The following is a 14,975-nucleotide window of genomic DNA, read 5'->3' as shown; positions in this document are numbered from 1 at the left end:
ATGTAAACTGTGTAAAATTGGTTCTAAATTTTTTACTTTATGTCTTTACTGATAATTTTTCTGCAGCTTAGTGAGCGACACTACTAAGCGCAATTATATTATGTTAATGAAAAAATTGTTTTGTAATTATTTATATCATTATATATATATTTTTTATTTAAAGCTTATTTAAACCACATACCATCATCGCTAATTACACAAAAACACATAACCTACCTCTCCTCACGCACAAAAAAGGACAGGAGGGGGGAAAAGGGGGCAGCGGCATTCTTTCCTTCATTCTGAGTAACAAAAATGCATCTTTGCCCATATAATGGAGAAAAAAAAGCAACGTCTACGAAGTTTTAAGGGACGATCAAGCAAGGTCAACCTTGGCATATTGCAAATTTCCAAATCAAAATTTTCCGAAAAAATTACTAAATTAAATTTTAGAAAAATCATATAAAACGCCTGATTACACTCAAATTTTAAGATTTTTCCAGGATAAAAAACAAAGCATGAAATATGAATTGAGAAAGCGATATAACCAACTATAATTCAAATTCAATTATTAATACAAGGCTAAAATTTTAAAATTTTGACAATCTTCACTCCTGTAACAAGATAAGATTAAACAGCGTATTAAATATTTAAAAACTGGAGCTTGCAGGTGCATATATTCAGATGGAGGACTACGTTATTCAAAATTGGATGGCTCTAGATACCGTTCCCCCCCCACAGTGGGATAAAGATACATACATTCATGCAGATTCTTCATTACTTAATTTTCTAAATATAATACAGGGTGTTTTGGTGGCAACAATTAGAAAAGTGACACAGCCGTTTACAGTGATTCGACAAAAATACCGTTTCGAATCTAATAGCCCTTCTGAGCTACCGGTCTTTTGGGCTGTGGGGAGAAAAATTACAAAAGAAAAATAATAATAATAAATCTGAAAGGTTTCAGATTTTAAATTACGTCCAAAGGGGCGTTTTTTTAACGTTTTGTTTGTTACCTTTATTTATTAAATATTATATTCTACGTACTCAAACTATAAAATTCAGTTTTACAGCAATATCGCAAATTATTTTTAAAATGAGCATATCTTTAGAATTTCCAATACAGTCTCGCGCGATGGGGATAAAAATGCGTCCCCCCGTACAGTGTTGCTCGCTTTGAAATCATCTAGTTTTTTTTAATCAAAAATTCGTTGAAGTGTTACAAAATCTGAAATCGATAATAAACAAATTTCAAATTCAGGCTTCCACATGCCCATATTCTATGGAAGATTACGTTATTCAAATTTTGATGGCTCTAAGTATCACAATGCGAGAAACATACACACATTTATGCAGATTCTTCATTATTTAATTTCTTTAAATATAACACAGCGCGATAATGTATGGCGGCAACGATTTGAAAAGTGATACAGCCTTTTCAACGCAAAATGCCAAAACGAAATTAATAGTCCTTCAAGAGAAATTGCCCCTTTGGCCTAAAAAACTATGCTTTTTGAGTTGGTTAACACAGCGATTTATGCATTACAAGGAATGGAGATTTATTATAATATTTTTATTCATTAACTGAGAGGAAGTACGTTCCTCCACACTTCACGGTCGGTGAAGAGAGATATTTTGTGACGGTAGCTCACGTGACCTATATTTACAACTCAAACATTTACCTCTCTTCCTCCCTCCGAAAAGGTAATAAACAGAATATATTACCCTTCCATAAATTAAAAAGTTAGTGACATAGACTCAAAGTAGATCCTTTACTTAATACTTTTGCTTCAGAAAGTTCATTTGCAGAATGAACAGTATACTGAACGCGAATGTAGTTATTACACAGTACGGCTGTGTCAATAGCTGCAGCATTCGGCAATTGACACAGTACACAGTCATGATGAAATGCGCGAACATTCGGTGAACAACGTACACTTTGCTGCCATCTAATGCTTCAAAACTCGTTTTACGACATATGTATAATCACTAAAAATTATATATCCATATATATATGCTATGAAGTATCAATCACAGAACACGATACGGATGTTTATTTAGCTTAAAGATACCGTTTCTTTCTTAAACAATCTGCTTAAAGTATCATTTTAAAATGCGATGATTATTACAGCGTAATAACACACATTTTTAAAGGGCGGGCAAAATAAATTATTTCGAATGTTAGTATAATTCTAACACATTTATTTTCTTTCAATATAATCACTTATTTTACTTGATTACCATTTTAATCTAATCTGAAACTATCACTTTAATCTAATCACTTATTTTACTTGATTTTTAGAATTTAAAAAATATATAGCTGAAGTGTTTGCACTGAGTAACAAGTAGTTCACTTAGCTTATCAATATTGTATTCGACGAATATTCACCATAAAAAAGTAAATATACATTACCTCAGAAACCAGCAAATCCGCACCAAGATACTCCGTTCCGGAAAAATCCAACATTTAGAACAGATAAGTTCCGTGAAGAAAAAAGCTGTAAGCAATTCGCGGCGCGACCCGAGGAACCAGTTCCCGAGTGAATCAAAATCCGACGAACTGATGAATGAACCGCCAATCCGTATCGGGAAGACAACAGCAACTCTGCAGAGCCAAGAAAGATAGCGGCAGCAATCCAACAGGCTGGTAAGGTCACTAAAATACACACACACACACTCACACACACGTCGCTGCTGCAGCCATCTTCTTCGGTGTCACCGGTTGGTCGCTATGGCAACGCAAACGCCGCCGAAGGAGTCTTGACAGTCGGAGATGTCCTTCCACCGGCCATATTTTTTTGGCCCTCGATCGCCAGCGAGCGAGAGCAGGCGATCGTTTTTCAAATAGGCGTTGGTCTACAAAACTACGAGGAGAAAAACACCTTACGAACACTCACTACGGTTTACAGAGGATATGTTGGAATCGCAGACGACGGGACGGGCACTGCAGCAAGCAGCGCAACAGGCGGGCTTCTGACGTAGTATGCTTTTGACGACCCCCCGCCGGCTCAACGAACGAGACCGTAAGATGTGGCCGATGACGAAGGCGTTCGGTGGCGCCATCTATCCGAAAATACAGGCATGAAACATCGGAGTGATTGGATTTCGCTTTTTTCTTTGGGACGATGCCAAAAGTTGCTTCTGTGCTGGAAGTGCAGTAAGGCTGCAAGAGGATAATACTAACTGTAACTGTGAATCCGAGGTATTTGGGTGATTTAAAGCCTAACGCACTCGCTGAAGAATTTTACTGCATTTGAAATGTGAAATTCATTACTCTCAATGCCCTTCCTTCCCAAATACACAAATATATATTTTATAAATATGAATTTTATCTGAAAATGTCCTTTAAACGGACTTCGTTTTATAATAGTTAGGTGTATGTAAACCATATTTCAGTATTTAAGTGAAATTTCACAGCAAAACATTAAGGATTTTTGTGCTTGCTTGGTCTATTTCGCTCACCAGAGAGGCTATACTCATTTGACTTTAGTGAGCCGTATTTATCATTCAATTTCATAAACCATATAAAAGGTCCCAATTTTACCTAGTTTAGGAATATTTCTTCCATTCTGAGGCATTCTATTCGCGACGTCCTCCTTTACGAAAACCAACTCATTCCCTTTCAACAGGGTGTTTTTCCCCATTTCCTTTCAAAACCTCCTTTAGCATTTTCTTTCGGTCTACTGCTTCTTTCATTTTCTAAAATTCATCCGATATCGTTTTCTGTGATTATTTGTTCCCTTTACAAAATGGCTTTCATAATTTAAAGAGTAATTCTTCTAAACTCTAAAAAAAGGGTTTCAGAACAGTTGTTAAATTACAGAAATAATTAGCAATAATTCTGAAACACTAGGTTTCATTTACGTTTACATTAATTACGTTTGATACGTATTTATACACTCTATTATTTCGGCAAATCATATCAATATTTAGAATATAAATGCTGTAAACGGCAAAATTACATTATACAACAAATAGAATATGATATGTAGCTTCTTATGCCTATTTGTACCACTGAATATAGATTAGAAACGTTGATGTATAGAATTACATTTTTAGAATCATAATTTAATTTAGTTTAATTATTAAAAAAATGCAGAGCTATTATCCATCACTGCAAAAATTACTTTAATTTAGCTCAGAGATTATGTTCAGTACTTACCTTTTTTTCAAACGCTATAGCTGAAATTACATAAAATTACTTGAGTTTCCATTTTCTTCCTTTGTTAATTAGGTTAGGTTATACAAATATGGCAAAACACGTGAAGGTTATCTAGCTCAGGTGTGAGAAGATTTCATGGAGCAACTTTAAAGGGTAACAGTTTCGTATTTTCTTAATGCATGTCAAAACCCATAAAAACTACCATACAGGTAAACCATTTGCTGAGATTTGAACTTGGACCGAAATTTCAGCAATTTTACCGCTCGGCCGTTGGTTTCGTTCTTCAAAAAAATTTAATCAACATTTGTAGCCTTTGTTGAAATGCTTCTGAAACTTCACTTGCAATGAGCACCAATTTTCATAAGCAGAGAATTAAGACGAGTTTTCTATTCTTCACTGATATGAATCCAGTGTAAATCTATTTATATATATATAAAGAAGAAAGTCTTGTGTGTTTGGTTGAACTCTAATAACTCAGTCACTATTACAGCTATCATCACCAGACTTTCTATAATTATTTTATGGGTCCTGGAACAGGTCGATGTCCACTTTTTTCCAAAACAAAATAGTTCAAATCAGAGATATTAATTAAAAACTCGGAAAAACGTTCATTTTCGCCCACATTTTTTTCGAGTGGCAACAGTCTCGCCGGCTGGAGATGAAAATCTGCTATATTTCGAAACTTGTTGCCACTGCTCGCTTTCAAATTCTAGAGATTGTTAATAAAAAATTTCTAAGATTAACGATGAAATAAAAATAGCACTGCCAAATATTAAATATATTATTCCCGATTCCAAAAATTCGTGGGAAACCATTTCGACTATTTCCATCTTCGTACGACTTCAATCAGCCGAGATATTAATTAAAAACTCTGAAAACACTAATTTTCACACTCGTTTTTCCGAGTGGCAACAGTCTCTCGCGTTGGGGATAAAAAATACTTTATTTCGAAATGTTTGCTACTGCTCGCTTTCAAATTGTAGAGTTTGTTAATAAAAAATTTGTAAATTTGGACAAAATTTATATAAATAAAGAAGAATGCCTGTTTGTGTGTTTGTTTCATTTATTGATTTCTGATCGATTATGATCAATTCTTTTGCAACATTTAATCGATTAAAATTAAATATAGGTTAAATATTGGATGGAATTTGAGCTTTTACGACCACTTGATTAGAAAGACGAAAATCGTTAAAAACCTGCGTGCGATTGTTGTTGATATAATGAGAAAGAATTAGTTTATTTTTCTAACGAAATTTATTATCACCTCAGACTGAAAAATGTATGACTATGAATCCTATTTTTTGCATCGTTAAGGATTACAACGGTACCGTTAGTCCTTAAAATAAAACAAGAAATTATCCTCCACACTTGGCAACAGTATGATATTTTGTTCTGAACCCACTCTGAAGTAAAATAATTGAAGAAAGAATGTCACAAAATTTAATAAGCAGAACACCTGCATGGGAAGGGGGGAACTTCCTAACCTGCAGACGATTGCTTTTGATAATCCCTCAGTTGCGGAACGGGATTATTTTTTAAGTAAACAAAAAAATCATTCGCTTTCCATTTCTTCATCAGAATGGAATAAAGATAAAAACAACAATCGTGGGGGAGACGATCCCTATTTTGGGGTGGGATGCAGAAAGCCGAAAGCATTGAAAGACAGAAAGTAACATTCGATGAAATCTGGATACTAGCATTTTATGAACCGTAAACTTCTAGGAGCTGGATAATTATGAACAACTTATCACATTCACGTAACAGAGGATTATATAATTCCAAGGGCACGTATCAGAAAAGAATGGACATGGCTTTAGCTCGCAGCGTAAAGAACGTAACCACGAAGCTTCGCCACTATATGCAATTATTTCAAATTTTTACACATTGTAGCACTTCAACAAGAAACATAATTTTAGGATGGCTGATTTAGATTAACATAGAGCATACAACAGCTCTCTCTCTCAAAGAAAGGAGGCCTTCTTAGAAGAATTATTACGGAAAATTTGCTCTTATTCAGGCTAACACAGAAAAAACGCAAAGCGAAAACACGTAAAAAATCCAATACATCTTCCAATATTTTTTGTTTTGAAATAACATTAATTTAAATTACGGAAAAGCAAATGTCATATTTTATATTATAATATTGTTACGAATTTTGTATCTAAGAAAATAATTTTAGAGAAATTATATGCGAAATTGTAGTTACCACAAGGACTAGTCTCAAAATGGCATTTTGCGGCGTTTCACTATAAATGGCGAATCATTTTTAAAATTTTTGCCACCAAATATTATCGCCCAGTGTTACATATAAAGAAATTAAATAATGACGAATCTGCATAAATGTATGCATGTTTCTCGCATTGTGCTAAAACAACGGTACCTAAGCCATCCAATTTTGAATGACGTAATCCTACTGCGAACAGGGCATGTGGAAGCACAAATTTTAAATTTGGAATTTGTTTTATTATCGATTTCATATTTTGTAAAACTCTAACGAATTTTTTATTAACAAACTCAACGATTTCAAAGCCTGATAACATTGTACAGAATAAAACATTTTTATCTCCAGTGCTCGAGACTGTCTATCGGAAATTTTAAAGATAAGCGCTTTTTAAATACTTTGTGGTATTGCTGTTAAATTGAATTTTATGTGGTTATGTGCGAAGAACATGATATTTAATAAATAAAGGTAACATAGAAAGCGTTAAAAAATGCCTCTTTGGGCGTAATGTAAAATCTGAAAGCTTTCAGATACTTTTTATCCTTTCAACATTTTTTAATTTTACTTTATTTATATTTCTAAGCATATTTTCAAAAAAAAAAAAAAAAAAAAAGTTTTTTAATTCAAAATTTCCTAAGATATATGTGAATTTACATTTTGGCTCGTTATGGATTTGGATTGGATTGAATTATTAAATTACGGCAAAGCACACGAGGGCTATCTGCTTAAAGGGAGAGATGTCTTCGCGGAGGAGTTTGTAAAGGAAACTGGTTCATAGACACGTTACAAATGGGAAAAACCACATTGGCTCGTTATGAAATTTGGCGTATTTAATACAAGCGATAATAACGAAAATGTGGTTTACGAACTTTGTTAAAATTATTTGGAAGAATGAATGATGGACCTTTTTCCCTCTCGTGCATCAATGAAAAAAAGGAAAGTAAGTAGGTTACTATAAATTAAGAATTCCGCTAAGTGCACTGGAGATATTTTTTTCCCCTAGTTTGCGCCATTCTTGGCGCAAACTGAAAAAAATTCGCCAAGATAATTTTTTTTAAATTTCCCCATAAATTTCTCACCAAAAATTACAAAATTTAGTATCGAGACATAATCTGAGTCCTAGAATCGAAATATAGAAAAAATTGGCATGTTATTTCAGAAAAAGTCCGATTTTGTGACAAAATATCTATATTAAAATAATACTATATATAAATCTAATATATATCCTAAGTCGCGCTTTCGAAACATGGAAAATGAAATTTCAATTTCGTCAAGCGGCCCAGTAGAACTGGAGATATAGATATAAAACTGTGTCTCATTCTTTTTTTTTTCGGGGGGGGGGGTATGCAGAGAGAGATAGAACAGGAATTTTGCAGAAACGTCGGGAACCGAACCTGAAAAACCTGTCTACCAATACATCACAAGGTTTGGTTTACGTGATTACGGCAAAGCTTCCAAGGTTACCTGCCTAAGGGGAGGGATGCCGTCATGGAGGACTTTTTAACGCCCATGCAGCCAGCCTATTCACGGGATTTCACCCTCAGACCGAACTACCAGTGTTCAGCAACTTAGCCGCTCGGCCGCTGGTGATCTAACTCATCACAAGAACACACTGCAAGAATGCATTTCATTCCGTCGTCAGTAGAATATTAAAACTGAGTTGTAATTATTCTGAAAGCTAATATTTAATCACTTTTGTCGTCCGTGCGTTGGTGTCAAAGTATTGGTAAGCGATACCAGTAATGCAATATCCCTTATTACGAACTTACTGCACTTTTCTAGACGTTGAAAGCAATTTATTGCTTTCGTTAACAATGTTCAATTTACGCGCATAAAATATTTCATTCAAAAGTTGTCTAATAATGTTCATTCATTCTCTGTTATCACAGCTCTTATAAGTGGTACATTCGACAGTGCATTTACTACATTCCTCCATACAGCTGCCAAATAAGTTAAACAAACAATTCCAATTCGTAAGCCTTCGCACGTGCCGTTCGTTGAATTCATTTGTTGTCATAACTCACTGCCGGAGCAAGGGCTGCAAATGAATTATGTCAAGCAATAATGATGACAATTCATTTTGCGCCTCAGCTTAATGTGTGCACGCTTAAAGCGGATGTCAACGACGAGTGCATCTGAAGCGATTAATAAGAGCACTTGTTCATTACGGAGAGTTTTTGTTCACCCGTCTGCTAAATACAGCGATCCGAGCAAGTGCCGATCTTGATAGATTTAAATACGCCTTCCCTCTAGTCAAAGCAATGATGATGTATTATGCAGGAAGATGAGTTAAAATGCAATGATAATTTACCTCTGAAATTTATTAATACAATAGCAACACACAAATTACACGTGTATGAATTTTCAACATAGGGTCCTTGGTTTTAAACACAATGCAATTCTTCTAATTCCCCAGAAATTTTTTTTTTTTTTTTTAATATGACGCTAGTCACATACATATTTAGGGTATTCGCATTCTATTTCTGAAGCCGGTGTGTTCATGATTTCTCTTGAAATGCTGAAGATACGATATCATTTAATGTAGCCAAAAAAAGAACTAAGTTTGTTTTTTCAAGCGACTCACTGTAAATGATGTTCGAATTATATATATATGTTACCATGAAAGATCGAAATTGGAGAATGTCGACTTTCACCAGAGAATGTCAACATTCACCAAATACGTCGGTGAAAGATCGAATATTTCTTTACATTCTTGTACATTCGGACCCTCACCGGTGTATGTCGACAATCACAAATATGCTCTGGTGTAGGTTGAAAACAGAGGAGTATATGGTATATGTACACGCTGCCATTCCAAAAGGAAGTTTTCCACAAATAAATGCAGTTGTAAAAGCAAGGGCCTCTTGTGCAATTCAAAGTGTCATAATAGTTTAAGTTGTTGCAATAAATAAGATTTGAATCACATAATTTGGTAAGTTTATAACTTCTATTATTTTCCTTTCTCATTTTGAATGTACTGTGTGTTTTAGGTTCTTATGTTCTTAAGTTCTTATTCTGAGTCTCTAGTGCGTTTTTTCGCGAATGAATTACGGAGAAGGAAATATAATATTCTTATATGTTCAACATTCACTATTAGTACATGGTGAATGTCGATATTCACCGGTGTAAGTCATAAATAAGAGTATTTGGAAAATATTGTACACCAAGCGACTATGTGAATGTTGACATTCACCGGTGAAAGTCGACATTCTCCAGACTTCGGTGTTTCACCGTAACATATACATAAAACATAGTTAAAAAACGTAAGCTTTTTCCAATATATTAACTTATAGAGTTATTAGGGGTGTTTTTTTTGGGGGGAGAAGTAGGTGCAAAAAAGGTCAGTGTCCTCAACGGGACTCGAAACCTGGACCTCTCGAATACGTGCCGAGTATGCTACCGTTACATCACGAAAGCATGCTGGAGGGGGGGGAGAAAATGCCTTTCATACTCCTCCTTTTAAAGGATGACCGGGGTTTTGGGCACTCAGTTGACAAATCCTGGTGGTGAAGAATTATCGTCCACCACCTTTTAGTTTGTGCACAAAAAGCCACTGCAGATACATTAAGTTTTTTTATGCTGGAACCCGAAAAATGTGCAATGCCCTTGTCAGGACTTGAATCCTGGACCTCTTGAATACACGCCAAGTGTGGTACCGTTGCAGCACGAAGGCATGCTGGAAGGAGGTAGAAAATAACTTATATAACCCCCCCCCTCTTGTAAAGGGCGACTGGGGATTAGAGGACCCAAAATCCTGGCAGGAGGAATTATTGTCCACCACCTTTTAGTTCGGCCACCTGAGTACTTGGACTTAGGACCTTTCCATGAATATGCGTCGAATACGCTTCCCATTGCACAACGAAGGCATGCGGAAAGGAGGGATAAAATACTGACGCAGACTAAATTACTAAAAGTACGCAGTATGATAAAGTATTTTCAAGACGCAATCTACAAATGCAGTCCGAATTACCAAAGCCATTAAATTAGTCAAAGGTACAACATCTGCTACATCTATACATCTCTCTTAAATAAACGTAAGACAATCCAGCTTCCAGAGACCAATTTGAAAATGAATGCAAGGTCATAGGAAAGATTACCAACATTCTATAACAAGAATCATTAAGGACCTTTTATCTCACGTTTGCTCCCTGCAAAATATAGAAACGGTAGAAAGAGCAGAATAACCAAATATACACGTATAAATACCCCAGCTCGGGGGAGTAAAGAGCTATCCACAAAGTCATAAAGACTTAACGCTATCACGATGTCCAAATTAGTAAAAAAAAAAAAAAAATGCTACCTGCGTGTATGTAACAGAACATTTCAATGACGTCACGATGCCCTCCGTAATCGGGTGGGTGGGCGTGATACAACTGGGCGTAGGACAGTCGTCACGGCTGCATAGCAATAAGAGGAAGTTACGTGAATTGAATAATTTTTCCTCGCAAAATGCGATACGTACCATCCAACTCGCCAGAATGATTCGCAGCAGAAATGCAGATAAATTCAAAGAGTCGGCTGTACAGCGTCACTTACCTGCAAAAGAGATTAAGAGAAATTAGTTTTCGAGAATACAAATTAAACAGTACACGACAAAGGGTGACACAGAATACAAATGTTAACTTCTGCCCCATAAAATGTGAAATGTATTCCATCATTGAAAGCATGAATGAAGATAACAATACACAAAGTTTAAATTTCATTAATCAGCTTTTTCAAAAAATATGACTCAGGTATGGTTTCAATACACAGCTTACATAATATATTCTGTAGTTAAAGAAATTATAATACTGTGTCGGCCTTACCTCTTTTCCCTATACAAAAGACATTGATACAACTAGAATTAACAAAAACTGCGTGACGCTTTAATAGAAAATCAGCCCACAATCATGCATATAAAATGAGACTGAAATCCACGGTACAATGGATTTATGAGAGGAAGAAAAATATGGCCTCACATATAGGAGCTCAATACCCCAAAAACTTTTAAAAAGAAATGAAATCATGTGGTGTTGTGACCTTGCGCTAAATTTTCTTTTAATGAAAAAGTACACTCGTAAATGATAAATTATCTTGATATAATTTTCAGGTGTCAGACGATAAGATGGGAGCAAATTTTAAAAAAATGCATTAAAATAATTCACCTAGTACTACAGCTGGCACGAGTAATTTGGAAACTGAACCCATATTCGGTGTCCAGTTCACACAACCACGCCAAATAAAAGTTTTATTCTGCCAGTTAATAAATTTCTCACAGCCAGTTATTCAATGCAATATTTATATATTATTTAAAATGTTTAGCCGAAAAGGGACGTTTAATCCCGAATGCAATATTAGTCTCGAAACGCCATTTTGAGTTGAATGACTAGAAACGGCGTAATTTCCAAATTGTTGCCATCAAATATTATTGCCCTGTATTATGCTTGAAGAAATTAAATAATGAAGAATGTGCATGAATGTGTGCATGTTTCTCGCATTGTAAAAAAACAACGGAACCTAGAAACATCAAATTTTGAATAACGTAATCCTCCACCTGAACATGCGCACCAGAATTCCGAATTTTGAATTTCAAATTTTTGGCCCAGAGGGCGTCAGCAAAGAAGGGCTGTTAATTACAAAACGGCATTTGTTTCAAAACGGCATTTGTTCCATAACGGCATTAATTTCAAAAAGGCATTTTGCGTCGATTCACTTTTCAAACTGTCGTCACCAAATATTATCGCCATATTTAAGGAAACTAAATAATGAAGGATCTGCATGAATCCATTAATGTTTCTCGCACTGTGAAAAAATAACGGTATATGGAGACATCAAATTCTGAATAACGTAGTCCTCCACTCGAATATGGGTATCTGGAAGCCTGAATTTTGAATTTGTTTATTATCTATTTAAAATTTTGTAAAACTTTAAGGAATTTTTGATAAGAAACTCAACGATTTCAAAGCGAGCAATGGCAACACAGGGAGGAAAAATATATATATGTGAAATATAAAAACATACGATGGCTTTGCTCTTCGCAAACACGCAACCTTTAATTAATTTTCTGCAATTTAGGATCTTCCCCCCTAGACCAGTACCTTCCAGAACATTCGCGCCTATTACATAACCGCTACTATAAATAACAAATACGCGCCATTTTGCGTCAGAAGCTTTCCTCTCTCTCTCTGTGCCGTTAGGGTCTACGCTACTGCGCATCTCATCTTGCTTTCTTTGTTAGAATAAGTTACGACGCATTAAAGTTAAAATACTCTTATTTAGTAACGAATAAATGATCTACAGTGATAACTGAATTAAAGATATGGAATAAAGTTGCAATCATTTTTGTGTCTTCATTGGATTTTTCCTTGCCACTCTGCAAAAACCATGCCTGAACTTTGATGCCAAGCTTCCCCACAACTGTTAAAATATCACATATATATATATATATATATATATATATATATACCGTATATACCCGCGTATAAGTCGAGATATTTTGGACAAAAAAAAGACTTCAAAGTGGAGGAGTCGACTTATACGCGGGGCCATAAAAATTTTAAAGAATCGGAAGTTCAAAAATTTCTTTATATAATGCAGTTGTTTTCTTCCCGCACTCAAATTGGACGACTTATCAAATAAGTCACTTACTTGAAGTAATTTCATGACTTAAATTATGTGACGAACTAATCACAGAGTTTCATACTTTAACTGGAGTAAGTTTCGATTGAACCAAAGAATTTTCGGCACCCGAACAACCGATCAATATCGAGCAATAAAAAAGTTTCGCCAACACTCCAAGAAAAGAGAAATGTAGATAGTTTTTACGCACGTATAAGTTTTTATAATAGTTATTGTTCATTCATGAAATACTTTTGTTAACAGGCGTGCAAGTCAAAAACACCTAAAAACGACTGTGACCGTAATTCCGGGAGGATTGACATCCGTCATTCAACCCCTAGATGTCTGCCTCAACAAGCCATTCAAAGTAAATGTTAGAAAATATTGGGCAGAGTGGATTAGTTCCGGTCGACCAACATTTACAAAGGGAGGCAACATTAAAAAGCCCGATATTACATTAATTGCTCAGTGGGTTAAACATGCTTGGAACGAAATACCCTCTGAAATGATTATAAAATCATTTAAAAAATGTTGTATTAGCAACGAACTAGACGGCACGGAAGATGATGCTGTTTTTGAAAGTGAAAATGACGACGAAGGCTCTAGTAGTGATTGTAACAATACAGAGTTCGAGACTGAAAATATGTATGATGACGAGCCAATGACGACAGAAGAGTTCTATGAAATGTTTGGCGAATTTGACCATGAATCGGACGTTGAAGGATTTTGGATTTTGTTTATTTACCAAGGTATTTTTTATCGTATATTTACTTTTTTCTTCTCAGATGATTTTGAATAAATGTAGTACTTAAAATAAGTTTCGAAGTTTCTCGATCGATTTCGGAAGTGGGGGGTCGACTTATACGCGGGTTTCTTATTTTCTACGAATTTTTTATGTCGAAGTGGGGGGTCGACTTATAGGCGGTATCGACTTATACGCGGGTATATACGGTATATAATACCGTGAAAGACCGAAATTGGAGAATGTCGACTTTCACTGGAGAATGTCAACATTCACCACATACGTCGGTGAAAAGACCGAATATTTCCCTACATTCTTGTATATTCGGACCCTCACCGGTGTATGTTGACAATTACAGATATGCTCTGGTAAAAGTGAAAAAGAGAGGTCATAAAGTGCCAAAATAGTTTAAGTTGTTGCAATAAATAAGATCTGAATCACATAATTTAGTAAGTTTTTTATTACTGTTATTTTATTTTCTCATTTAGAACGTACTGTATAATTAAGCAAGTTTTTAACTTCTATTATTTTCCTTTTCATTTTGAAGGTATTGTGTGTTTTAGGTTCTCATGTTCTTATTTTAAGTCTCATGCGCGTTTATTCGCGACTGAATTACGGAGAAGAAAATATAATATTGTTATATGTTCAACATTCACCATTAGTACATGGTGAATGTCGACACTGACCGGTGTAAGTCAGAAATAAGAGTATTTGGAAAATATATTGGACATACACCAAGAGACTTAGTGAATGTTGACATTCACCGGTGAAAGTCGACATTCTCCAGATTTCGGTGTTTCACCGTTTATCACCAGCGCGTGAGATTGCGTATCGGAAATTCTAAAGATATACCGCTTTTCAATATTTTGTGATTTTGCACTTGAAGTGAATTTTATGTCCTGTTAACGCTAAAAACATGATATTTAATAAAATAAAGACACAAAACATTAATGATAAAAGGACAAAAAAAGTTTCGTAATGCCAATTTAGTAAGAAAACTGAACATTGATATGATAAACTAATAAAAGATCCGGGGGAGGGAAGAAAAAAATGTATGGCAACACTTAACGCTGCATCCGGAATTCTAAACGTATGCTGCTTTTAAATATTTTTGCAATTTTGCTGTTGAATTGTATACAGCGTGAAAAGGAAATGATGCTTAATAATAAAGCTAAAAAAGACAAAAAAAAAAAAAAGGGGGGGGGGGGTAGTGTAACAGCAGACTAGTAGGCTGCAAGCTCAGCGAAAGACACAAAACTGTGACAAATCCTTTT

The 14,975-nt window shown here is 35.1% G+C and overlaps 1 protein-coding gene across 9 annotated transcripts in view; it reads right to left on the bottom strand.

The window, feature by feature from the left end:
• The window catches only part of LOC118198476 (plexin-A2-like), a 1,098,378-nt gene that overhangs the window by 464,822 nt on the left and 618,581 nt on the right, over window positions 1-14,975 (bottom strand). For 7 of the 9 annotated variants that reach the window (XM_085827537.1, XM_085827540.1, XM_085827535.1 and 4 more), the window contains one exon: window positions 10,825-10,898. The exons of 1 other annotated variant lie outside the window; for it this stretch is intronic. The gene's annotated coding sequence lies outside the window, so the exon portion shown is untranslated. Of the gene's footprint in view, window positions 1-2,392; window positions 2,956-10,824; window positions 10,899-14,975 lie in introns of those variants that run through there. One more of the 9 variants, XM_085827542.1, reaches the window with a different exon arrangement.

This window comes from Stegodyphus dumicola, chromosome 12 (genome assembly GCF_044657685.1).
Source record: "Stegodyphus dumicola isolate Sdum_Otavi_A_Nest chromosome 12, ASM4465768v1".
In the NCBI taxonomy this organism is placed as follows: Eukaryota; Metazoa; Arthropoda; class Arachnida; order Araneae; family Eresidae; genus Stegodyphus; species Stegodyphus dumicola.
Note: the sequence above shows the minus strand (reverse complement) of the source record. Positions and strands in the feature narration are given on the sequence as shown.